We start from the raw sequence: 26,175 nt of genomic DNA, 5'->3' as shown, positions 1-26,175 counted from the left end.
CTATTCTAGTGGTAGCTATGGAGAGCAGCCTTCAGGCTAAGTCTTGAAGGAGTGTAAAGCAGCTTGGTTTACCAGATTATAACCTCTTGAATTACTAAATGAAAGGAGATCTACACAAGGTATATATAAAATATATGTATTTATTTCTAAACACACACTACTAATCTCTTTATGAGATTAGAGTCCAAGATACAGAATAATACAGTTCTAAAATGACAGTAAATAGCACAACATACAATGGGCCCCAGGGGCGGGCCAAACCATATATTAAGAAAGTGGTATAAGAACCACAACTTGACTAGACACAGTGCCTAGAGCACGTAGAATCGCTGGGACCCCAAGGAACCACCCATGGTAGTGACACAGGAGTCCCATGGGGGACGTGTGCAGTGTGAGAACACAGCCGCGAGCCCCGTACTATTCTATGGGAAAGTCGCGGTTGGAATTTTAGAAGTTAAGGACACTTAGGAGAGGACTTTGAGCAAACCCCTTTAGACTTAGGGGTTTCTAGGGCCAACACCCACGGGCGCACCAGAGTACTTGGATTACCTCACCCAGGGAAGCTGGGTGCATAGGTGTCAAATGGTGTCGGGAATCGCGTTGATTTTAATGGCGACCTACTACAAAGTGCTGCTGCCGGGATGGAGAAAAGTGTCCGGTGTGGTCCAGGCCTGGATCAAATTTAAAAAGAACCTGAAAACAGAGGGGACAGAGTCTGGGTCACTTGCCAGTGACCAGGGGCACGATAGACGAATGCCCACCAATGTCGGGTGTTTCAGGTGCGAAGAGGTGAAGCTTGACTCTGCAGCCACGAGGACCAGGAGGTATTGATGATAACCAGGAGCTGGATTCGAGCTGTCCCTCAAAAGATGTTGCGTGCTGCGGTGTCAGTGCCCGGATTGAACCCAACCAGCCTTGGCAACAGCAACCCACACAGGAAGAGGAAAGATGCTTCTGTGCGACCCAGCAAGGTCCTGGGGACTCCCCAAGCAATGGAGATGCAGGGCACGTCTGGAGCAACTAGGTAAGCAAAATTAAAGTTAGAGTTGCCTTCGCAGGGACTCACCAGTCGACGGACCAGGGATTGCGAAGGGACCTCGAGAGGAATCACACAATACCAGCCCACTGGTCACTCGGTGAGTGTAGGCCAGTAATCTTGGATGGAGACACTGCTCGGCATGTGGACTACAAGTAGCCCAAAGCACAGCCTCAAGGATTTACAAGAAGCATATGCACTTGCAAATGTGCACTGTGTCCAGGGGTTCTGGTTCCACGGTCCCCACGAGGGTTACGGGTCTCAGCTTTGCTGGGAGCTTGGTTCAGCCTCTGGGAAGTCTGTGAACCCACCTCCTGTGTTGCAAATTCTTCGGATTCCGGCAGGAGCTTCGGAGATGCAAACTGGCCGGCAGATGCGTTTTTGGTGGGGAGTAGCTCCTTTACTCCAAGGAAGATTCTTCAGTCATCTAGCGCCTTGTAGATCGTCGAAGTTCCAGGATTCTATATCAGAGATTCGTCCATGTGTAATCTAAAGTTCTGTAGCCAAGGGTTCCTATCTTATTCCCAAGGAAGGGGTGGGACAAACTCTAGGGACCCACCTTTGGGAGGGTCAAGAAAGAGGAATGGCTACACCCATTTCCTTTGTCCAGATTCACACCAGAGCAGGGGCTGGTAACCCCTGCAACAGCTTGAGCTGGACTATGCACAGGGACACCAAATGTGCCCCCAGTGCAGACTTCAAAGTACTCTTGTAGTGCACCCACCCAGCCCCAATACACTAAAGCCTGTCTGGGAGGTGGTGACACCTCCCTGTGACAGGAAGCCTATTGTCCAGGCCTCCCGTGCTGGAGTTTCATGCAGCAGTAGGAGGGCAGACTCGTGTCTGTGGCTGGCAGCATCCATTTTGTGATGCCAGGGCTCTGTTAGCTGGTACCGGGTATACCGGTGTTGTCATGTCTCTCCCTCTAGAAGGGTGGGATCATACTCCCACACCAGTTACTGGTGTGGGGGATGATTCCAAGGTGTTTGACACCAAACACAACATGTTTCTGTGCAGCCATCCCAAAGTTAGCATTTACTGTTTGGTTATAATGCACTTAAGAGTGTATGGTTTGGCTGCATCACAAACAACCCCGGAATAAAGGTTCTGAAACCTGCAGAGGGTCTCTGCTCATGCATGGGCACTCTCTCATATAAAACACAGCACCCTGCCTTCAGGATTGGTAAGGCCTGCCATAGGGGTAACGGATAGGTTTATATGTGCAGTGATATGGAGAGACATAGTGAACCTATATCTCAGTCAGGGGTGCATGCACCACCTTACACAGGCTGCTGTAGCAGTCCTGTTGTGTCATTTTGGAAGGCTTCCCAGGGGTGGCACAATACATGCTGCAGCCCCTGGTAGGCCTCTGGGGTACCTATGCCCTGGGTACATAGTATATCTAATACTAGGGACTTATAAATGTACCCCAGAATCCAATCTGGAGTGTACCTAAAGTACTGGTAATCAATTTAGAAAGGAAGCAGCTAGCCTGGGGTCCTGGTTAGCAGGGCCCCAGCCAGACTAAAGTCGAAAAACAGTGAAACATCAGCAAAAAGTGGGGGTAACTATAAGAAGCAGATCCTACTCTCCTACACTTCTTACCTCTTTCTGCACCTCTCTTGCCTCTGTCTGCACCCCTGTTCCCTCTTTCTGCACCTCTTTTGCCTGTTTCTGCAACTCTCTTGCCTCTTTCTGCAGATCTCTTGCCTCCTTTTGTACCTCACGTGCTTGTTTCTGCACTTCTCTTGCTTCTTACTGCACCTCTTTCTTCTTTCTGCACCCTTCTTCCCTTTTTCTGCACATCTCATGCCTCTTTCTGCACCCCTCCTCCCTCTTTCTGCACCTCCCTCGCCCATTTCTGGAGTTCTCCTGCCTCTTTCTGCACCCCACTTACCTCTTTCTGTACCTCTCTTGCTTCTTTCTTTACTTCTCTTGCCTCTTTCTGCACCCCTCTTCCCTCTTTCTGCACCTCTCTTGCCCCTTAATGCAGTTCTCCTGCCTCTTTCTGTACCTCACTTGCCTCTTTCTGCATCTCACTTGCCTCTTACTGCACTTCTCTTGCTTTTTTATGCATCTCTCTTGTTTCTTTTTGCAACTCTCTTGTCTCTTTCATCACTTCTCTTGCTTCTTTCTACACCTTTGTTACTTCTTTCAGTAGTTCTCTTGCCTCTTTCTGCACTTCTCTTGCCTCTTTCTGCACCTCACGTGCTTTTTCTGCACCCCTCTTGCCTCTTTCTGCAACCCCTTCCTTCTTTCTCTACCTCTGTTGCCTCTTTCTGCAACTCTCCTGCCTGTTTCTGCATGTCTGTTGCTTCTTTCTGCACTTCTCTTGGCTCTTTCTGTACCGCTCTTCCCTCTTTCTGTACCTCATTTGCTTCTTTCTGCACTTCTCTTCCTTCTACCATTTTGTACAGAAATTTACAGGGTATACTGTTTAAAACACAGGTATTTAAGTATGTGTATGTTTATTTTTATGTAACATGTCACTAGGTAAAAGCAGAGACACACGCATGCATACCTTCACACACTTTCTCAGACTTTCAACAGTGATATGGTTAGGATTGCTGTTTTACATTTGGTAGGCCTAACATTTTGAGCAATCGATTAATAGTGAACCTTCCAGAGAAAAGTGAGGTTTAAGACATCTTGGGAGAAGGATTAGTGATTAGGCTACATCGTATGAGTCTGTGGAAAGGTGCAGTTGAAGTAGGCCTCTTTCTGCACCTCTGTTGCTTCTTTCTTCATTTCTCTTGCTTTTTTCTCCAGCTTTCTTCCTCTTTCTGAACTTCTGTTGCCTCTTTCTGCATTTTTCTTGCTTCTTTCTGCACCTTTCTTCCTCTTTCTGCACCTCTCTTGCATCTTTCTGCATTTCTCTTGCTTCTTTTTGCGTCTTTCTTCCTCTTTCTGTACATGTCTATGTAGGCCTAGTTAGAAATTAGCATTTAAAACACCTTAGAAATTCACTGAAAAAAACAGAGGTTTCAGGCACGTTATAATTAGGAATTAGCATTTAAAAAACCTTTTAAATTCACTGCAAAAAACAGGTTTATAGTGAGAAATTGGCATTTAGAAAACCTTAGAAATTCACTGGAACAAAACTGAGGTTTCGGTGACGTTATAATTAGGAATTAGCATTTAATAAACCTTTGAAATGCACTGAAAAAAACAGACGGTTCAGGGACGTTATAGTTAGAAATTAGCATTTAAAAAACCTTAGAACTTCACTGAAAAAAACACAGGTTTCAGTGTTGTTATAGTTAGGCCGACATTTTACTTGTACAAAACTAGAGAAATTCAGCTGTTATAGTTATCTGACCTAACTATTACTCGCGCATCCGCAATGCACTGCTGATGACGTCACATAGTACATCACTCATGAAATGGTCAGTGACATCACTGATGACATCTCAAATGACATCACTGATGACATCATCCACTTAATATTTGATGCACCTCCGCACACCCTGATATCATCTTTCATACACCCACTCTAAAATACAGCCTAACTTTTGTGAAATAATAGACATACCAATAACATTTAGTACATACTCACTCATGCACTAATTCATTTGTCTACACACACATGTACTCATTCACCCATACATTCACTCATACATGCAGTCACTCATCAATACAGCTACTGATATAAGCACTCATATATCCATACAGACACTCACACACTGCCACTCACCCATAGAGTTACTCACACACCTAGTCAGTCACCCAAAGAATAAATCACGCTGCCATTAACTCACCTATACAGTTATACACACACCACCTCACCTATTCATACAGATGGTAACACATACTTACTCTCATCTACGATCATTGAAACAAGCAAATACTCACCCATATAGCCACTCTCACAATCACTCAGTCACACATACAGTCACTTATATACTCCAAAACTCACACATACTGCCTTTCACATATGCAGTTACTCACCCATATACCACTGAGACATCCATACACTCACCTACAAAGCCATATGCACACTCAGTCACCCACACAGCCTCTTACAGATGCACCCATGGACCCATACACTCAGTGCATCACCCACTCACATGTCCATGGAGGGAGTCATACCCACCCCACCCACCCACACAGAGACTCAGGCACCCACACAGGTACTCAGACAACCAATCATTAACCCATATAGACACTCATGTAGGTACTCACCAACCCATGTAGCCACTTACGCACCAACTGACAGACTGATATAGATATTCACACAGATTAGTGATTCACCCATGCATTCACTAAGACATGTTTAATCACTCACTTATACAGTCAGTCACGCACCCAGTAAATCATCTATTCAGACACTCATACACTCACTCATTCTTCAATACAGCTTGACATATATATATATATATATATATATATATATATATATATATATATATCTTATGGCGGTTGGTGCAGGGCACTGTATTAAATAAAAATTGAGTATTAGCAGAGTTGGGTCCACTTCGTCTGTTTCCCGGGAATAAGGGACGGAGCTCGAGGCGAGTAATTTGGAATATATATATATATATATATATATATATATATATATATATATATATATATATATATATATATGTATATGTATATATATATTCACTGAAAAAAACATAGGTTTCACACACGTTATAGTTAGGAATTAGCATTTAAAAAACCTTGCAAATTCACTTAAAAAACCATAGGTTTCACACATGTTATAGTTAGCTGGACATTTCACTCGTGAAAAACCATTGAAATTCCCCCGTTATAGTTAGTGCAGGCAACTATAACTCACGCGACCGCAATCCTCTGCTGATGATGTCAGATATTACATCACTGTATTTAGACACTAATTTACCCATGTCTTCTTCCATTAATTTTTAGCTATACATATATTACAAATATTTTTTTTTCAGAAAGACACATATGTCATCAGTGATGTAACATCTGACATCATCAGCAGAGGATTGCGGTCGCGTGAGTTATAGTTGCCTGCACTAACTATAACGGGGGAATTTCAATGGTTTTTCACGAGTGAAATGTCCAGCTAACTATAACATGTGTGAAACCTATGGTTTTTTAAGTGAATTTGCAAGGTTTTTTAAATGCTAATTCCTAACTATAACGTGTGTGAAACCTATAGTTTTTTCAGTGAATTTGTACGTTTTTTTAAATGCTAAGTTATGTATTTTTTTTTTTTTTTTTAAAGTTTTTTCACCGTACGCGCACGGTGCGCTTTGCGCACGGTGCGTGCGCTGTGGGCGCTTGGTGCGCTTCGCGCACCAAGCGCCCACGATGCGTTGTTCGTGCCATGCGTGTACGGTGCGCGCACCACGCGATTTTTTGCAAACAAAAAATATTTATTTTTTTACCCTTGGGGGTCCTTTAGTGACCCCCTGACAAAGGCTAGGGGGTCAGGACCTGTCCATCCTGCCCCCTTCTCACGTTTTCCCCCTTTGTTTTTCATTGCCTCAGACTGCGAGAGACAAAATGGCGGCCGACACTTCCTGATTTCGACCGATTCGAATGTTTACTGACATCTAACAACCAATCAGAATTGCGCTCGCGCACGTCACCATGCGCGTACGGTTTGCTTACCGTACGCGCACGGTGCGCGCCTATAGATATATATATGCTTTTAACTGCAATTTTCTCAGGAACTAATGAACAGATTTACACCAGACCTGCAAAAGGCACATGCCTGAACTGAGGACTACCTCTCTGCCAAATTTCAAGTAATTCTGTTCAGCCGTTCGGGCTGTAGCTTGGACTAAAGGTCCTATGGAAAAATGCATGGGGAAAACGCGTTTTGGGACCCCCCTTTTTCTCAGCCCCCGCTTGACGAATCCCCCCGAGACTTTCAGGGAAGGAGCGGAGCGGAGCGCCCCACCTATTTTGAAAATTTCGCGAGGATTCGTCAATCGGCGCCAAAGTTATTCCAAATAGAATGTTGCGGATTTCCTATGGAAACACGGTCCTAACTATAACTATCTACTGGCGACCGCCAGTAGATAATATATATATATATATATATATATATATATATATATATATATATATATATATATATAAAGCAAAAAGCAAGCCGTCTCAGCACTTCCAGGTCGGCGAGCAGAGACGACACGAATCCCAGGAATCAGGCACAGGTAAGTTTATTGGTTACAGAGCGGCAAATCTGACGCGTTTCGGGCCGTTGCCCTTGCTCATAGATAGCCAGATCTTGTCCCGCCATTTAAAAAAAATATGCTTTAGACAACACCACGTGATGTAATAAACAGAAACAAAACACTATGCACAAGCTGTTTGTGTTACAAATCAGTTGGTCTGTTTTCCAAATGGTCAGAACACATATTCTTAAATCTTGCCGATTATTGCAAGAAAAAAAAGCATATTAAGATCCAAAGCCATGAATGGTTTGTGCGCGCAAATGTAAATAAATCCAAATAAAATAGTATTATAAATAGGGATATAACAAATAGCAAACAAAATACTTGAACATTTTATAATTCCTCTATAAATATTTGAACTAACAGGCAATGCATAAATATATACCCATAGTGGTCAATTATATTTTATGCAGAAGGGCAATATGATGCGTATTTTGGTGCAAATAATGCACAAGGAAATGTGCAGCATTAAATGGAACGATATGTGCAATATCCTACAATCAATATATAGATATGCAAATACCGCTTAAAGCTGTTACGTACATCACAATAAAAATGAAATCTTTTCAAATGTGCAAATTACGCACATTTTTCAAAGCAGCATTTTTGGATATCCCTCTGTACATACAGCATGGTTCTAATGTGCAAATTAAGCAAACAATTTGTAAACATATGAAATATGTGCAAATTACGCAAAATTTATAAAACCACATATAGTTTTGTGCAAATATCACCTCATATATAGCCGAAATTATTGATATAATTCCCTATGAACAGCTTCTAATTAGATGTGCTAATAATCACTATATGTAAACAAGATTCGGGTTTGTTAAAACCATTGTTTGCCTGAACACCTGTATTTTACTGATGTAACTTTATGAAAATGATTGAAGCTTAGTCCTATCATCAGCTAATTAGACGTGCAAACGTAGTGTGTGAACAGAAAAATTGTTAATTAAAAAAATGGATTTTTGTCTATGTTTATGTTTAAAAACTTTTTTAAAAACGACGACGCTGCAGGGAGGCAGCTTAAAAAGTCATAATCAGTGCTAAGTTCTCAGAAAGCAAACAATGTATATGTATAATATTCTAATTCTGTATTTATAAGAAATGATACAGATCCTCTGTCTTGTTTAGTCCATTTGGGAATTTGCTGTCTAGTTCTAAAAGTATTTTGGATTCCATCCTTCTCAGCATCTTTTCTCTGTTCCCACCTCGGCGTGGTTTGGGAACTGCCACTATTACGAAATAACTAAGACAGTGCAAGTCATTTTTGTGTGTTAGCTTAAAGTGTCTTGCGACTGGGTATGAGCTGTCGTTATTCACGATTGCTCGAAGATGCTGGAGGATTCTGACATGCACCTGCAGCTTAGTGCTGCCCACGTTTGTGGACTAAAAGGGGTGGCATATTGGGTGGTGTTGGTTCCAAACTTGCAAGCCCTGCAGCTGGAACATTTTACAAACCCCGGCTGGGGTTGTAGCCACATTTGATCTTTGCTCAATTCTGGAAAACTTTTAGTGATTTAAGTTCTCATAGAGGGCCCTTTCCTATATGTAATAGTCGGGGCGGCGGGGAGCATTGGAGCCATCACTCCATCAGTTAGTAGTATGGGCCAGCCTTTTGTTATAATGGCTCTGATCTTCGTTTCTTGGCGATTATAGCTTGTTATAAATCTAGGAACAGATTCATTGTCTTGCTTATCTTTTTTGTCAGGATTTAGACCATTCGCCTCTTTTTCTCTTAGAAGTGAATCCCTGGGCTTGGCATTCATTTTATTGACTGCCTGATTTAGGATAATGTCCTTGTACCCTCACTGTTTAAATCTCGCAAGGGCCTGAGTTGTACATATGGCTAAATCTTCTTCGGTGCTGCAAATACGTTTAAGCCTTAACAGCTCACCGTAGGGAATATTGTTGATGACATGTTTTGGATGAGCACTGCTGGCATGTAGTATGGTATTGCCAGCAGTGTTCTTCCGATGGAGGGTGGTAGCTATTTGTCCCTCACGGATAAAGATGGTAACATCTAGGAAGTCTACCTGTTGTCTGTTGATATTGCATGTACATTTTAAATTTTCATGATTTACATTGATGTTATCAACAAATTCAATGGCAGTTTTCTCATCTCCTCTCCATATAATATAAACGTCATCAATATATTGCATCCATTTTAAAACATGATCAGTAAAAACGGAATTGTGAGTGCGCTTGAGGACCTGCTCCTCCCACCAGCCTACGTGAAAACACGCGTAGCTGGGAGAGAAGCAGGCCCCCATCGCCACACCCCGCTTCTGTAAATGCACTTCATTGCCAAACAGAAAGTAATTGTTGTTAAGACACCAGGATACTAGTTCCATAATCATTTTGTTGTGATTATAGTATTGTAACGGTCTAGTACCCAGAAAATACTTCAATGCTTTTAGCCCAGTAAGATGTTCTATACTGGTATAAAGGGACTCGATATCCAAAGTAATGAATATCGAGTCCTCTCTCCATGGAATGTGCTTGATCTTTTTTAAAAAGTCACCGGTGTCTTTAATGTAGGTTGGCAAACTTGTAACTAAATCATGTACTAAATAGTCAATATACTGGGTGATATGTTCTGCAACACTCTGTATAACCGATATGATGGTTCTCCCAGGGACTGGTGATGTTTTTTTGTGCACTTTAGGTATCAAGTATACTCTTGGTAGAACAGGATTTTCAACATGTAAAAACCTAAATTCCTCTGCGGAAATCATTACAGCGGATTTAGCGCTGCAAACCGAGTCTTGCTGACGACTTCGGCCGCCATTCCCCTCGCCAAGCCACGGGACACGCCCACTTGTGAGGCCACGCCCCCCGCAACAGGTATAAAGCGCGCTGACTTACGAGCGTCGCTGTTAACTTGTGGAACCTCCTGAGGCTCAGCTGGGAGTAAAAACTGATCGCATCACCTGTTTTTAATATATTGCACAATTGAATTTTAAAATCACTCACTCGCCTCCTGGCACCAGATCTCCCTGGGCAGGTCACTCCATTACAGCGGATTTAGCGCTGCAAACCGAGTCTTGCTGACGACTTCGGCCGCCATTCCCCTCGCCAAGCCACGGGACACGCCCACTTGCGAGGCCACGCCCCCCCCCGCACTTGTATCCGTCTCCACTTATAAATATGTGCATCCATCGGAAGCGCAGCGGACGAGCGCAGCGGGCGCGACGTTTGCGCGCCGTAGGCGCGCTTAAGGCAAGCTCGTCTGCGCTCGTCCGAGGACGGGCCTAGGGCCATCCCCCCTATATCACCATCTCCAGGGCTCACTCAAAACATGGCGCCACTAACTTACACCTCGGCTCAACTCCTAAGCATTAGACCCACATCAGAGGCAGTCCACACTCTACCTCATTTTAGCTATGCCGATCCTTGTATAGGACCATTCAACTGTCCCACTTGCACTCAGAATATACCTGCTCCTTCCACAACCCCTTCCCCTCATATATTAGCAGCACTCATAAATGTACGGTCTCTGCCGAAACACAAATTTGAAATCGCTGAGTTCATAGACTCACAGAAACTAGACTTATTGTTTGTCACTGAGACATGGGGGGATGAATCATCCGGTCCTGATTTCAGAGAGGCTACGCCTACTAACTACTGCGTCTGCAAGTTAGACAGACCAAAAAGGAAAGGGGGTGGAATAGCAATTATACACAAAGATCACTTTAAAATAACTACATCAGAGTTAAACTACACCGAGTGTGAGGCACTCCTCTTTACTATAAACCTCTCAAGCAGATCATCATTTAAAGGCATATTAATCTACCGCCCTCCAGGATCCAGATCCAAATTCCTCTCGTTTCTAGATAACATCATCGAGGCTTCAGCAGGATCACCACACTTCACCATCTTGGGTGACTTTAATTTTCACCTAGAAGCCTCGGATGACCCTGACACTCTAACTCTAATTAATGACCTAGAGGCGGCTGGTCTCCAACAAATTGTTAAACAGCCCACACACAAAGCGGGGCACACATTGGACGGACTCTTCACCAGTAACTCAAAGATTGCCATCATCAAGGTCATCCCTCTAGTTTGGACAGATCATGCGGCCTTATGTTTTTCTATCCCAATTAACTCTAACAAACCCCCGTCCACACCCTCTACACCTACGAATTTTAGAGATTGGAAAAACATGAATCTGGACCTTCTCACGCAGATAATGCGAGACAGCCCAATGCCAAATGAACAGGATCCCATAGCAGCCTCCGCTAATTACCTTAACAATCTAAAGGCAGCCTGCAACAAGCTAGCACCTAGCAAAACCTCTCACCGAACCAGAAAACTCCCTTCCGCACCTTGGTTCACCGAACCACTCCGACTACAGAGACAATACTGCAGGAATCTAGAAAGGCAGTGGCGTCGCCATTTTAATCCCGGTGAAAAAACCACATACAAAAATGCTTTAGCAAACTACAAAAAAATCATAATAGCAGAGAAAACCACTTATTACACCAACCAAATCAATCAGGCCAAAAACAACACAGGTAAACTATTCCAGGTGGTCAGTTACTTATCCAACCCCCTCGCACCTCGCCCAGAAGGATCACAGGCTCTTTCTGATGCCTTGGCCAAATTCTTCGAAGATAAAGTCAGAGATATTTTCACTACTTTCTCCCCGGACTCTTCACTCACCTCCCCTCCGCAACCAACCGCCGAAATTGTCTCAGTTTTTCCAATTTTTGAAGCTACCACGAAAGATCTCATCCAACCTTTAATAGCCCAAACCAAATCGGGTTCACCTTTTGATCCTTGCCCTCCGGGCATTCTTAATCTCATTTCTGAAGCCATTGCCCCGTCACTATCTACCATCTGTAATGCAATGTTTACAACGGGCATCTACCCTTCTGTCTGGAAGGAATCGACCATCAAACCACTTTTAAAAAAACCCACCTTAGACCCCCGCCTCCCTGCCAGCTACAGGCCCATCGCATGTCTCCCGTTCCCTGCTAAGATTTTTGAAAAAATCATGAACACCCAGTTGTCAACTTACATATATAACAACAACCTGCTGGACGACACCCAGTTTGGGTTTCGACAGGGCCACGGAACAGAGACTGCGCTCATAAAAGCAGCGGATGAGATAAGGTCCATTATGGACAACGGAGGCTCAGCGATCCTGATACTCCTAGATCTCTCCGCGGCATTCGACACGGTTGATCATGTCACCTTGATCAACCGTGTCACGGCTATGGGAATAAAAGACAAAGCTAAAGATCTTCTTACGTCATTTTTGTCTAACCGCCCACAAACAGTGAAGATAGGCAACTATATCTCTCAGACCTTCTCCTTGCCTTGTGGAGTACCGCAGGGATCCTCGCTAAGCCCGACACTTTTCAACATATATGTGTCGGACTTGGCGAGGGTCATAAAATCCTATGGAATCTCACTCACTACATACGCTGACGACACCCAATTGGTGTTGTCTGTGTACAATGACGGCACCTCTGTGGCAGCCAATTTCCAAAATGGAATGAGGGCAATAAGCTCCTGGATGTCATCCAATTGTCTAAAATTGAATTCTGATAAAACAGAAGTGATGACATTCGGGAGACTGCAACCTACTTGGTCCCCGCAATGGTGGCCATCTCAGATGGGACAACCTCCTGAACCAGTGACCAAGGTACGAAACCTGGGTGCCATCTTCGATAATAAGATGTCCTTCCAGCAACACGCTAATTCGGTGGTCTCCTCATCTTTCCACATCCTAAAAAGGATTAAAAAACGAATCCCATACCTTCCTCCATCTGCAGGCAAAACCTTGGTCAGCTCACTAGTCCTCTCCAAAGTAGACTATTGCAATGGCCTCCTACTAAATGCACAACAAAAGGTCCTCAATAAATTGCAGACAGTGCAAAATGCGGCAGCTAGGACACTGCTCTCCATCCCCAAGTATGCATCCATCTCCCCTTATATCAAACAGTTACATTGGCTGCCGGTGAGAAGCCGGATCAAATTTAAGGCTTTATGCATAGCATTCAAAGCTATCCACAACCAAGGCCCTCTATTCTTAAGACAAACCTTCCGCCCGCTTGAACACCTTAGAACATTACGCTCATCCACAGCTCATTTACTAAGGGTCCCTCGAACAAGAAGAGCTCATTGGGGAGACAAGCGCTTCTCTGTCGCCACAGCCAAGTTGTGGAACACGCTCCCCCTCCACATTAAATCTGCGCCAACACTGCTCAATTTCAGGAAAAAACTAAAAACTTGGTTGTTCCCAGCCTAAATACTCCCTGATTCATTGGATGTTCTACAATTACAGCGCCGAGACACCCTTGGGTATTTGCGCGCTCTAAAAATCGCTCAAATAAATAAATAAATAAATAAATAAATTCCATCTCTTTTCCATTTCAAGAGTGTTTTTTAAAGATTATCTCTTACACTGTTATACTCTTTAAAGGTAGAGTTCTCATAACACGTCAGATCACCCAATTGTCTCCGTGCTTCTGCGATATATTCTTTTTGCGGCCAAATGACAATATTACCGCCTTTATATATATATGAAACACTCAGTCACTGGATGATGTCATCAGTGATGTCACTGGCCATGTTATGAGTGATTTAATATGTTACGTTATCAGCAGTGCATTACAGGGGCCTGAGTTATAGTTAGGTCAGGTAACTATAACTGCTGAATTTCTCTGGTTTTGTACGAGTATATATATATATATATATATATATATATATATATATATATATATATATATATATAAATTCAATAGTCCTGGGTCACTCAAGCAAAACTTCCCAAGTTACACAGGTACAGACCACAAAGTGCGCCGTAGAGAGTTTTGTGTGCTTTATTTATTCCTCCATTGTCAGCATGACGCGTTTCGGCTGTGAACACACAGCCTTGATCACATGACCCCCCGGTGTAACACATGATTTTTATATTGTGATAGATTGGATAATTAGTGCTACGTGACGGTTAGAGCAAGGAGCTAAACAAAATACTTGCAAATTTACAAGTATAAGTTTAAAATTCATAAATATATAAATAACTAAATAAATACATTATTATCACAGTTAAATATATAAAATGCGAAAAAATACAGAATGTATAAAACATATTAAGTATTTAAAAGACTAATCTTTTCATTTAAGCAGTTTTATTAAAAAACAAGCCTAAATTTTGGAGTTTTGATTGCAGTCAAGTGACTCAAATAGTAGCTCCTACATATGAATTTGTCCAAATGCACAATCCCAGTCACGTATAAAATTAGCTAGTGCTAAAATACAAAATTGTATATAAAATTTTTTTTTTTTTAAATTGCGAATCAATAATGATATTAAAATTCATATCATATCCAATATATCCATTAACCAAGTGGGAAATGATGGCGAATAAAATTCACATATTGCATGACTGTAAACATTATAAACATTAATGCTTATAATCTCCACATCCTCGATTAAGACATATGTACTACTCAATCCATCAAAAAGTACGATCATAATAATCTAAGTATTCAACATCATCACGTAAAAATTCATAAAATGAATAATTTCATTAAAAATATATGCCACAAATGAGTCCCAAAAAATCCAAATACTGTAATAAATTAGCAATGCAGTGTAGAATTTTTCTGGATGCAGATAATGCAATAAAACAACTAATTCATGATTAACCCAGCGAAGAATACTAACTTTATAAAAAGTTATAAAAAGTTATGGAGATCCTCTCCTGTGTTTAGTCCCTTCGGGATTCTTGTGTCTAGTAAAAGAATGTATTTAGACTCCAATTGTCTTAACTGCTTTTCTCTGTTTCCGCCTCTTAAGTTCTTTTGTACAGAGTCAATGACAAAGTAGCATAAATCATTAAGGTTTTTGTTATGTACCAATTTGAAATGCCGTGCTACTGGGTATCTATCGTCCGCATTGACAATTGCTCTGAGGTGTTGAAGGATGCGATTAAAAACTTGTAATTTTGTACTTCCCACGTACTTCAATTTACAGGTGCATTCCAATACATACACTGCATAGTCTGTGCGGCATGTCAGAGATTTGTGAATTTTAGTAGGGCTGTTCTCAAATACACTGCAATATTCTATAGTATTTCTGCCAAATTTACAGGCCCTGCAAGAGCTGCATTTGCGGAAACCTGTTTTAGTGGATAACCAATTACTAGGGTTAATTACCTCCGGATTAGTTCTAACCAGAGCATCCCTCATTAAGGGAGCTCTTCTAAAAGTGATCAGTGGTTTATCAGGTAAAAGAGGGGCTAAAGTAATGTCTGTTTTTAATAGAGGCCAGTGTTTAGTTAAAATACCTCTTATTTTTCTCTCTTCTACATTGAACGTGGTTATAAGCCTAATTCCATCTTGATCATCTTTAAGAACATCATCTGGGTTTCTTCTTTTAGATTGTGCAAAGGTATTTAAACAGTCCTCTCTGGTATGGTTATTGGCCTTAGTCTTGGCCAATTCCAACTCCTTCAAATCATAACCACGGGCAAGAAATCTATTCAGGGACTCAAGTTGGCATTTTTCTAAATCAGAGTTAGAACTACAGATTCTGCGCATACGTAAAAATTCACCATATGGTATGCTTTTAATGAGATGGCCAGGATGGGCACTACTAGCGTGTAAAATAGCATTGCCAGCTGTTTTCTTTCTATGTAATTTAGTTTGAATAACATTATTGTCAATATAAATTTCAACGTTTAAAAATTGAACAGAAGATTTACTAATGTCGGCAGTGAATTGTAAGTTGAGACTATTGATGTTGATAGTGTTGAGGAAAGTCATAGCCGATTCAGGGGTACCTTTCCAAATTAAACATATGTCATCTGTGAACCTCCAAAATTTAACTATATTGGATTCAAAGATAAGTTTGTGGGTGTCTCTGAGGACATGCTCCTCCCACCACCCCACATGAAGACATGCATAGGATGGGGAAAAGCATGCCCCCATCGCAACTCCTCTCTGCTGCCGGTAAATCTCTTTGTTGAAAAGAAAATAGTTATTCTCTAGGCAGATTTGTATCATTCGTAATATCATACCATTGTGTTGACTAAATTCGATGTTACGCTTGTCTAGAAAATATTTAACAGCTGTTAAACCATCAGCATGATGAATGCTAGTATACAAAGTACAAATATCCATGACCACCAGTACATAGTCCTCTTCCCATTGTACTTCACTCAATTTGGACAAAAAGTGTCCAGTGTCCTTAATAAAGGAGGGAAGGTTTTCTACTGATTCATGCAGAAAAAGGTCCACATATTTGGACATAGGCTCCAGGAGGCTGTTTTGAGCTGAAATAATGGGCCGTCCTGGTACTGGTATAATTTGCTTATGAATCTTTGGGATGAAGTAAAGCGTGGGTAAAACTGGAAAGTCATTTTTAAGAAAGCTGAATTCTTGCTTGCTTAGTAGACCTTCCCTCTTCCATTGGTTTAGTTCTTTAAAAACTGACTCTTTAAGATTTTTAATGTCATTAAATGATCCTTTGCTGTAGCACAAAGTGTCCTCCAAATGGCGATTCGCCTCTTCCATATAGAGCGTGTGAGGCCAAATGACGATATTACCACCTTTATCAGCTTTGTTAATGATAAGATTAGAGTTGCTCCTTAATTTTTTCATCAACTTAGCATATTGCTTTTCCATCTACTTGTATCTTTTATGTTTTCTGGATGATACAGTCTGCAAAGTTTTCAGATCTTCAACTACTATATCATTAAAGCTGTCGATAACATCTTTTGCCATAAGAGGTATAAATGTGGAGGATGGTTTAAACTGACTATAGCATGGAAGGCTGTTGGTTATGCCCATTGATGCCAATTCATCTTGAGTTGAGCCACTACCACTTTCTTCATTTGTGGATAAGGCATGTACTGTTTTAAGCATGTTGATGTCTGGTACTTGAAATTTACTCCTGGGGCGCTCTTTCATAGATATGGTTGATGCCTGATCTTGTACTTTGTTTAATTTGAAATACTTTTTCAGTTTCAGCTTCCGTATAAATTTAAAAACATCTATTCGGGTTTGAACATAATTGAAACTGTTACGTGGGCAGAACGACAGGCCCAGGGACAAGAGTTGAGATTCAGCTTTAGTGAGTATCGTATCAGATAAGTTGACCACAGTGTTATCAGGGGATGTGGTTATTGACTTTTCGTTTACCATTTCTTTCCCCTGCCTCTCTTGGCGAAGCCTCGCCCTCTTGCATTTCCGCCTCTGTTTGCGGCGCTCGTTGTTCCTCCTGCGTCTTTGTTCTGCTGTTGTTGCTGTGTCCGTGGCCGCAGAGTTTGACGCCTGTCCTCTATTAAAAAACCCAACTCTTCTGAAGGTGAGTATTTTGTTAATAGATGAGTTTGTGCAGAGTTGATCGATTCCCCATCCGCCGAATCAATGCTGCTGGTTGCTGGGCTGGACTCCACATCTGACATTTTGTCATTAGAGGTATTGTGTGTAGGCAGTGCAGGGGTTTTTGTAACCATTGCTTGTCTTTTTGCTGTGTCATATTTGCGGGCACACGTGAAGATTCTCCCCGTTTCATAATCACGTTTGTCACGCGCAAATTTAAACTGCTTACGTGTTCTTATTGTTTCCTCATGCTTGGCCAGCCGCACAGCAATTTCATCTCTAGATTTCTTTATAAGATCCTTATTATCATGTTGGTTAAGTAACAGATTAAGTTGCTCAATTTCTTTTATAATCTCCTTACGGTCTATTTCTGCATATTTAATTAGAATGCATACCATGTTCATAGACGCTTCCAAATTATTCGTTGCCCATTCTTTCAACATTAGGGGGTTAGGGTTCTCAAATGATGGTGCTATGAGAACTCGTAACCCCCGTGGCACACGCCCCACTTCCTTATATTGCTCCAATGAGCGTTTTTCCCACCATTTGGTGATTTCGGTGCGCTGTAGCTTTTCCAATTTCTTAAATGATGATTTCAAATCATTGTGGGCGCTAGTTTCCACATTGATGGCTTGAGTAGCATCAGTTATGTTAGGTAAGTCGAGGAACAAAGTGTTCGCTATTGCCTCACGGCTCCGGAGCGTCTCCGCTGACGTTGACATATTTATGGTGAATAAATCACTTGAAGCACTCGCGTATCCGCTATGCTGTTAAGCGTGTAACGCGTGAATTCTGGCACAATCCTCACACTCGCTAATACATAGAATGCACCAAGCAATGTCCTCTTACCCCAGAGCTCCACGGTATATCCTGTAAGCGTCCTCCGACACCCGCTAGGTTCACCAAAAGATACTCCGAGATCGCCGACAAAGCTGCTTTTGCACTTCAAGATGCGAGGGGCTGGCTGCTTGTCTACTCCTTCCGGGTTAATTCAATGCTCGCAACCGCGAGGTCAGCCGCACACCAAACCAGCCCAAAACGCGAGGAGGGTCCGTAAAGGCGGAAACAGCCGTATTCCACCAAAATTGTAGAAATAAATAGTCCTGGATCACTCAAGCAAAACTTCCCAAGTTACACAGGTACAGACCACAAAGTGCGCCGTAGAGAGTTTTGTGTGCTTGATTTATTCCTCCATTGTCAGCATGACGCGTTTCGGCTGTGAACACACAGCCTTGATCACATGACCCCCGGTGTAACACATGATTTTTATATTGTGATAGATTGGATAATTAGTGCTACGTGACGGTTAGAGCAAGGAGCTAAACAAAATACTTGCAAATTTACAAGTATAAGTTTAAAATTCATAAATATATAAATAACTAAATAAATACATTATTATCACAGTTAAATATATAAAATGCGAAAAAATACAGAATGTATAAAACATATTAAGTATTTAAAAGACTAATCTTTTCATTTAAGCAGTTTTATTAAAAAACAAGCCTAAATTTTGGAGTTTTGATTGCAGTCAACATCATCACGTAAAAATTCATAAATATATATATATTATCTACTGGCGGTTGCCAGTAGATAGTTGTAGTTAGGACCGAGTTTCCATAGGAAATCTGAAAATTCTATTTTGAATAACTTTGGCGCCGGTTGACGAATACTCGCGAAATTTTCAAAACTAATGGGGCGCTCTGCTGAGCTCCTACCCTGAAAGTCTCGGGGTGATTCGTCAAGCGGGGGCCGAGAAAAAAGGGGGGTCCCAAAACACGTTTTCCCCATGCATTTTCCCATAGGACCTTTAGCCGCAGCTACAGCCCGAACTGCTGAACGGAATTACACCAAATTTGGTAAAGAGGTAGTCCTCAGTTCAGACTCGTGCCTTTTGCTTAAATGGTGTCAATCTGTTGAGTAGTTCCTGAGAAAATTACAGTTAAAAGTACATGTATATCTATGGCCTCGGAGGATCCGCGCATCCTATGCGCTCCCTGAGCGCACCCTCTGCGCACCCTGCGTGTACCCTCCCGATCACGCACTGAATGCTAATTGGCTGTCAAGTGGTTGTCAACATTCGAAACCAGGAACTGTTGGCAGCTATTTTGTGCCTCGGTAGAAGCGAGGCTGGAGGCTGAAGAAGTCTGTGGAATAAGTGTGTAAAACATATAAAGGGGGCAGGGTGCACGGATCCGGACGTGCTCCCGCGCTTCTTTAATAATTAGCCCCCGGGGGTCCAAAAGTTAATGGGGGGCCCAAGAGGGACCTTCAGCCCCGGGGACCGCCACCCCCGGGGCTACAAAATAAATGGGTGGGAGGGCTCAACGGCCCCCCCAAGCTCCGGGGACGACCACCCCTGGGGCTTTATTTATTGAGGGAGGGGGCTGCGTGGCCCCCCTCCTGGAGCCCACGAGGGCCCTGGGGACCGCCACCCCCCAGGGCCGGCTCCTGCAGTGTCCTGGGTTGCCCACCACCAGGACACTAATGTTTGCTATGAGTGGGCGGGAGTCTCCCGCCCTCCCATAGCAAACTTTGTTTGGATTTTGAAAGAGAGAGCAGGGAAACCTGCTCTCTCTTTCAAAATCCAAACCATATTGCTTATCCACACGGGGAGCTGCATGTCAGCAGCTCCCCATGTGGAAAAGCAATGCCGGCTCCCGAAGGACGCAGGGAGCCGGCTGGGACCGTGGGGGCATTGGGGCTCCCCCCACGGTCCCCAACGTTTTTTATAAGCCCCGGGGGATAATAAAAATTAGTGATAGGGGCTATTTTTTATTTTTACGGTAAAATTAGGAGTCGCGCATCCAGCGCGGCTCTCAGCGCGGCCCCCTGGTGTGCACGTGTTGGGTGCACGACTCCTATTGCGTTGGGTGCACGATTCCTCATGCATAGGGTGCGCAATTCCTAACGCGCTGGGTGCGCAACTCCAAAAAATAATTTACAAAATAATAATGAAAAAATATTAACAAAATAGTTTAAAAAATATAAATAAATAAAAAAATAAAAAATAGAGTTAAAAATGTTGTACAAATATTTTTTTTAAAAACATAAAAACGTAATTTTTTTTTAAATATGTAAAAAAAAGAACTTTAAAAAATCATGAAAAACAGTATAAAAACATGAATAAAGCAATTGATACACTAAAAAATAAAGATTTAGAAATCCTATGAAATTTAGTAAAAAAAACATAGGTTAGAGATAAGTTATAGATAGGAATTAGCATTTAAAAAACCTTTGAAATTCACTTAAAAAGCTATAGGTTTCAGGTATGTTATAGTTAGGAATTAGCATTTAAAAAACCTTTGAAATTCACTGAAAAAACCATAGGTTTCAGGCACGTTATAGTTAGGAATTAGCATTTAAAAAACCATAGAAATTCTGTGGAAATATGGATTTTTCTGGTCAGTTATGTCCCCTATCTTGGACCCCAACGGTTTCATGTATAAATCACAAGTACATGTATGTTCCCTCCAGTTCCAGTTATGAAGACGCAAACACATGTGCGTCCACCGCCAACATGTCCTCTTTCAGATCCGCCATGAATGGGCCGGATATTCCATTTATAAGTACGAAAGGCCACCGGCTTTATATGGTTCACTTATGCCATTTTACAGTCCAGGCAAGTAGGCCCTGATTCTGCCATCAAGCCTTTTCCTGCCTTCTGCCTCTGAAAGCTTCAGTCCGAGCTCGCATCTGTATCCATGAACTTTGTCCTCATTCTCTGCGCAGCTAACGGTGCCTGACATCAGCCTGTTGCCTGCCAAAAACTGTATTTCACCTTCGAAATTATCTGCTCCGCTCCCTACCCAATGCATTCCTGTCTAGTAGTTTAAGTAAACATTCTTCCAGCTACCGAGCAAAAGGCCCGGCTTCTCTGTCTTTATGCAAGTAATTCATAGCCCTGTTCTATGGAAGATTTCTGCCCCCGCATCTAGTATAGACACTTATACGGTTGTACACGCACTAACAGTCAGTATAGTCAGTATAGAATAAGATTCTACTCTAAGAAGACTTCTCTTTTGGATAACATAGTTCTTTAAACATAGGATGTTAGATATGATTTGGGATTAGGTTGACTTGACCCTCCAGACTTCTGTCGCCACATGTAGAGCTAAATGTCAAGTCCCCTTCACCCCCTAGTTGCACGTCAATCACACGTCATGCTGCTGCGCGCGCATTTCTGCCAAGTATTTCTGCTGACATTGCGAAATTCTTTCATGGAACCACCCTATTATGACATCATACCTGATGACGTTCTTTAGTTACACCCAGTTACACCCACTTTTGCTACGCATGTATGTTTTATCTTCACTATCAATTGTTACGCCTCCTGCATTTGCTTCACTGTAATGCCTATTGTATAAAAATGATTACCTGTCAATAAAGTAAGGTCTTCACTTCCTGAACCTTCGTGGTGATGGAATCTGGAGCTCATCAATTTAAATTGATTTTGGAATAAAGCCCGTTCCGAACCTCTTATACCACGGATTCTGCCTCTTATTTTACTGAGCTATTGTTATAGATTTTCCGCATCAAATTAAGTTCCGGTAATTAAATTATTTACCACATGAATGGCGCCCGAACAGGGACACTTTCTCATCTCACGCGCCGGCGGTGCGTTGCAGGCCCGGTCTCCTGTCACAGCTGGACGGACAACAACGCGTACCCACAGGATTTCCTGTATCTCCCTCCTGCCGAGCGGGGGTAACTGAGGCTGCGATCAACACCCAGACGAGGCGGTGAGAAGTGCGAAGTATCCCGACCAGAGCCTAGCTGAGAGAGCAAGATCCGAGGTATACAGAGGCCCACCAGTTTCCGAAGTTTCCGAAGTTTCCGAAGTTTCGAGTCCAGTCCAGTCCGGTTCAAGTTCAGTTCAGTTCCGAGGCCTTCCGTTCCGAGCTACCCGGTGAGTACCATTATCGGGGAGGCGTTCTGACGTGCACATAGGTTGTGCCGGTCAAGACGGGTTTGGGTACACAAATCCGGTCTGCACTGTTTCAGCAGTGTATCTGTACTGTTTAGCAGTATATCAAGTATGTCTAGTATATAAAATTCAGAATTACCTGGTTAGTATCGAGTATTATGCTTAGTGAATAGTTCCCTAAATGGCCATCATTGTCTGTTTCATTTAAATGTTAAATGTTAAAGTGTTTTGAATACGTTCTGTATATTGTGGTGTGAATGACTGTTCATTATGGTGTTTTATGGTATTAAACGTGTTCAAAATTAGGTATCAGATCAGTTCTCAATATGCCGCTCTTTTCGAAATTAAGACAGATCACAACTAGAAAAGGGGTACTCGAAGAAGCTGTTCCCATTCCTCCTAGGGACACTCCAGGGTACTTCATGTATCATAAACATGGCCTAGACGCCATATTATTTCTTGATCTTTGGGCAGACTACACCAAGGAATTACCAGAAAGTCAGAGGTGGCCCGCAGCTGGGACCTGGGATGCAGATTGCATCATGAAAGTAGAAGAAGAATTGTGGAAGAAGAAAGCTAGACAGTCACAGAAAGATGCCATTGAATTATGGCGTAAAGAATCGTATAGACGTACAGAAAAAGCACGTAGACAGGAAGAGAAGAGTAAGGAGAATTCAAATAAAGTTCGAGAAAGTGTATTAATTGAAGAAGGTACTCGAGTAAAGTCAGAACAAACAGACAGACAAAGAAATGCCCTTATGAATGGTATGTATCCTCTTCTGGCCGAAGGATTACCTAAGGCTACCCCGGAAATACCAAGAGACTTGCCACCCCCATTGTTTCCGATAAAAGCACATCCCAAAGGGCATCCCAGAACCGCAGAGGATGTTTTTCTTTCCTCTTATTTAGACGACGCAGCTCCCGAGTATGCTAATGCTGCGCCACATAGACCGCCTGCCGAGGGGGTTCAACGCCAAGACCCTCCTTCGTCTGTACCTCTGCAACAGCAAACTCCGACACAAGTTCCGGCAAGCACATCTGTTTCTACATCTGCATCCACACCTATGGTTGCTATATCACGTTCAACGAATCCTTTCACATCCAGCACCCCAGGTGGTGCTACCGGAGGTACATCAAGCATTTTTTCTACGCCACCCAGAACAAATAAACTTTCTTTTCAAGAATTAGCCCACCAACGTACGCCCAAACTAGTAACTCCCAACACGCTCAAGGAACTTCTAATAGATTGTAGATATGACCCTGTGCCCGGAAAAGGGGACAAAATGATGCTGGCATCATTACGTATCCGACGAGCTGCAATATACTTAGGGAAGCTACCAGGAATGACTGCACATCTAGAAAATATATATCATTTTGTTCAGTCAGGGCGAGACCCTGAGAGTATTAACAGAGCCATGGAGTATCAAAAGGTGGAAATACAGGGGGAACTGTTACGTTTCCTCATAAACTGTGTGATCAGAAATCAAGATCAACCAGGGGTAAATACGGAAGAAATGCAAATTCTTACCACATGGGGTAAAAATATATCAGAGGGGAGACACGATAAACGATCATGTATAGTAGCTATGAGCCGAAAGATCCGCAAAGAAATAGAACGAATACACGAAGAAAGATTAGCAGTAGACGAACCTGAACAAACCGAGGACGAGGAAGAATTAGAACTGCCCACAGGACAGTTAGAAACCATGGCCTATGTAGGTAGAGGAAGATCTTGCAATAATACTAGATGCTTTACTGATCCGATATGTCCGATACGTCCAGATAATAACAGAAAATTCCAAACTCCTATAATAAATACAAGGTCCCCCGAACATTCATTCCAAGCTGCTGACAAATTACTCCGAGAACGAAGGGGTTATCATATACTCGATTCTATGGACGAACAAGAATTAGCCAGGTCAGCCGTTCACTGGGTTGATAGTCCTGGAAAATATGGTGATGATACACTAGTACATACGTTTTTGAACCTCGCCCCAGATGAACAGCGTTTAGCTGGTATCTACATGATTCAACAACTTCTTATATTATATAAAAGCCAACACTCCGATCCTGGTCCCTTACCTGATATATTGACTGAATTACTCACGAATAAATGGAGAGGTTCCGGTACTAAGTTAATTAGAGAAATACTAGAATCTAGAAGACAGTATATTCTTTTTGTATGTCCTGAACATGTCTCATTGCCCATCAAGGAAAGTACTACATGGATAGACAGAATCCCTTACGCGAAGTGCACCCGATAAAGGGTGATGACAATGAGTTTAAACGTGTGTTTGTATACATACCCATATCCAAAATAGAACTATTAGAAATGAAGAAAGTGGTACCCAGTCATGACAAAGACCCAGCGGGTTTCCACCGTGAAATTAAAGATATGTTACTCATGGGAGAATATACCTACCCCGACATTATGACAATATTGAAGGTATTAATGCCTGCGGGCATTTACGAAAAACTCAAGGAAAAGGACTGGGAGGTGGGAGACCAAAAGATAGATTGGACAGCATTAGAAAACGAAGAAAAAGCTCGAGGTCCAGGTTCAGGGCTCGGGGACAAGACCAAAGCACTACCAGGTTTACTAGTACAGGTATTGCCACGATTATTAACTACGAAAAAGGAAGACTGGGGTGCAATCTCAGCCTGTAAACAAAAATCAGATGAAGACACTAGTGATTTCTATTCCCGATTTGAGAAATGTTTTGGTATAAATAGTGGAATAAAAGCAAGTAGCGAGTCGTATCCACATCTGTTTGTGACAAAGTTAGTTGAAAATGCCTTGCCCCAAGTTAAGAATAGAGTATTGAAGTTCGAGAGTACCTGGCAAGGTAACACTCCGTCACAAATGTTACAAATGCTACAGTACCATCACAATAGAATTAGAGAAGAACAAGAACATGAACATAGACGCATGAAAGACACGAAAATGAAAATGCTAGTTTCCCAGACAGTGCCAGCCGACGGTCATAAGAAGGGTATAACACAGTCCAGTGTTTCAACAGGTCCTGTAAAAGGGACGTGCAACTATTGTAAACAGCCAGGTCATTATGTACACGATTGTCCAGTTTTAAAACATAATATTGCCATAGGTAACGCAAAAGAAAGACCACGACCAATTAGACAGGATCAGAACCAACAAGGAGCCCCGCAGCATGCACAGTCCAGGCCAGCTCCGCAACAGTCTATGCCAGCTCCGCCATCGCAGCCTATTGCTGCCACACAAACAACGACCCGACAGATGTATCAGACCGCACAGTATGACTATCCTGATTATCAACGATACTCATGAAACAGCCTAGAGAGGGAAGTTGGCTTACCCCTTATTGAGGTCCCTGTAGATCAAGAAGGACCTTATGTACACAGTGAACTGTTAGGTCAAGATAGAAAATTCTTACTTGATACAGGGGCAAGTCGAACAACAATAAAACGAAGTGAAGTTCCAGGGGCGCCCCTCTCAGGCACACAGAATATTTCCCTTGGTTTTTCAGGAAAACCTATCATTAACGAAGTAACACAGCCTCTTCCACTTACGATCGGTCCCTTGACACGAACTACAGATTTATTACTTACTAAATCATGTCCAGAAAACTTGTTAGGTATAAAAACTTTGAAAGCTCTAGGAGCTATAATATGTTGTTCTCCAGAAGGAGTAAGATTGTTTTTACGTGATTTCAAAGGGCACTACGTGTCCCGAGACAT

This window comes from Triturus cristatus, chromosome 6, assembly GCF_964204655.1.
Source record: "Triturus cristatus chromosome 6, aTriCri1.1, whole genome shotgun sequence".
Classification (NCBI taxonomy): domain Eukaryota; kingdom Metazoa; phylum Chordata; class Amphibia; order Caudata; family Salamandridae; genus Triturus; species Triturus cristatus.
Note: the sequence above shows the minus strand (reverse complement) of the source record.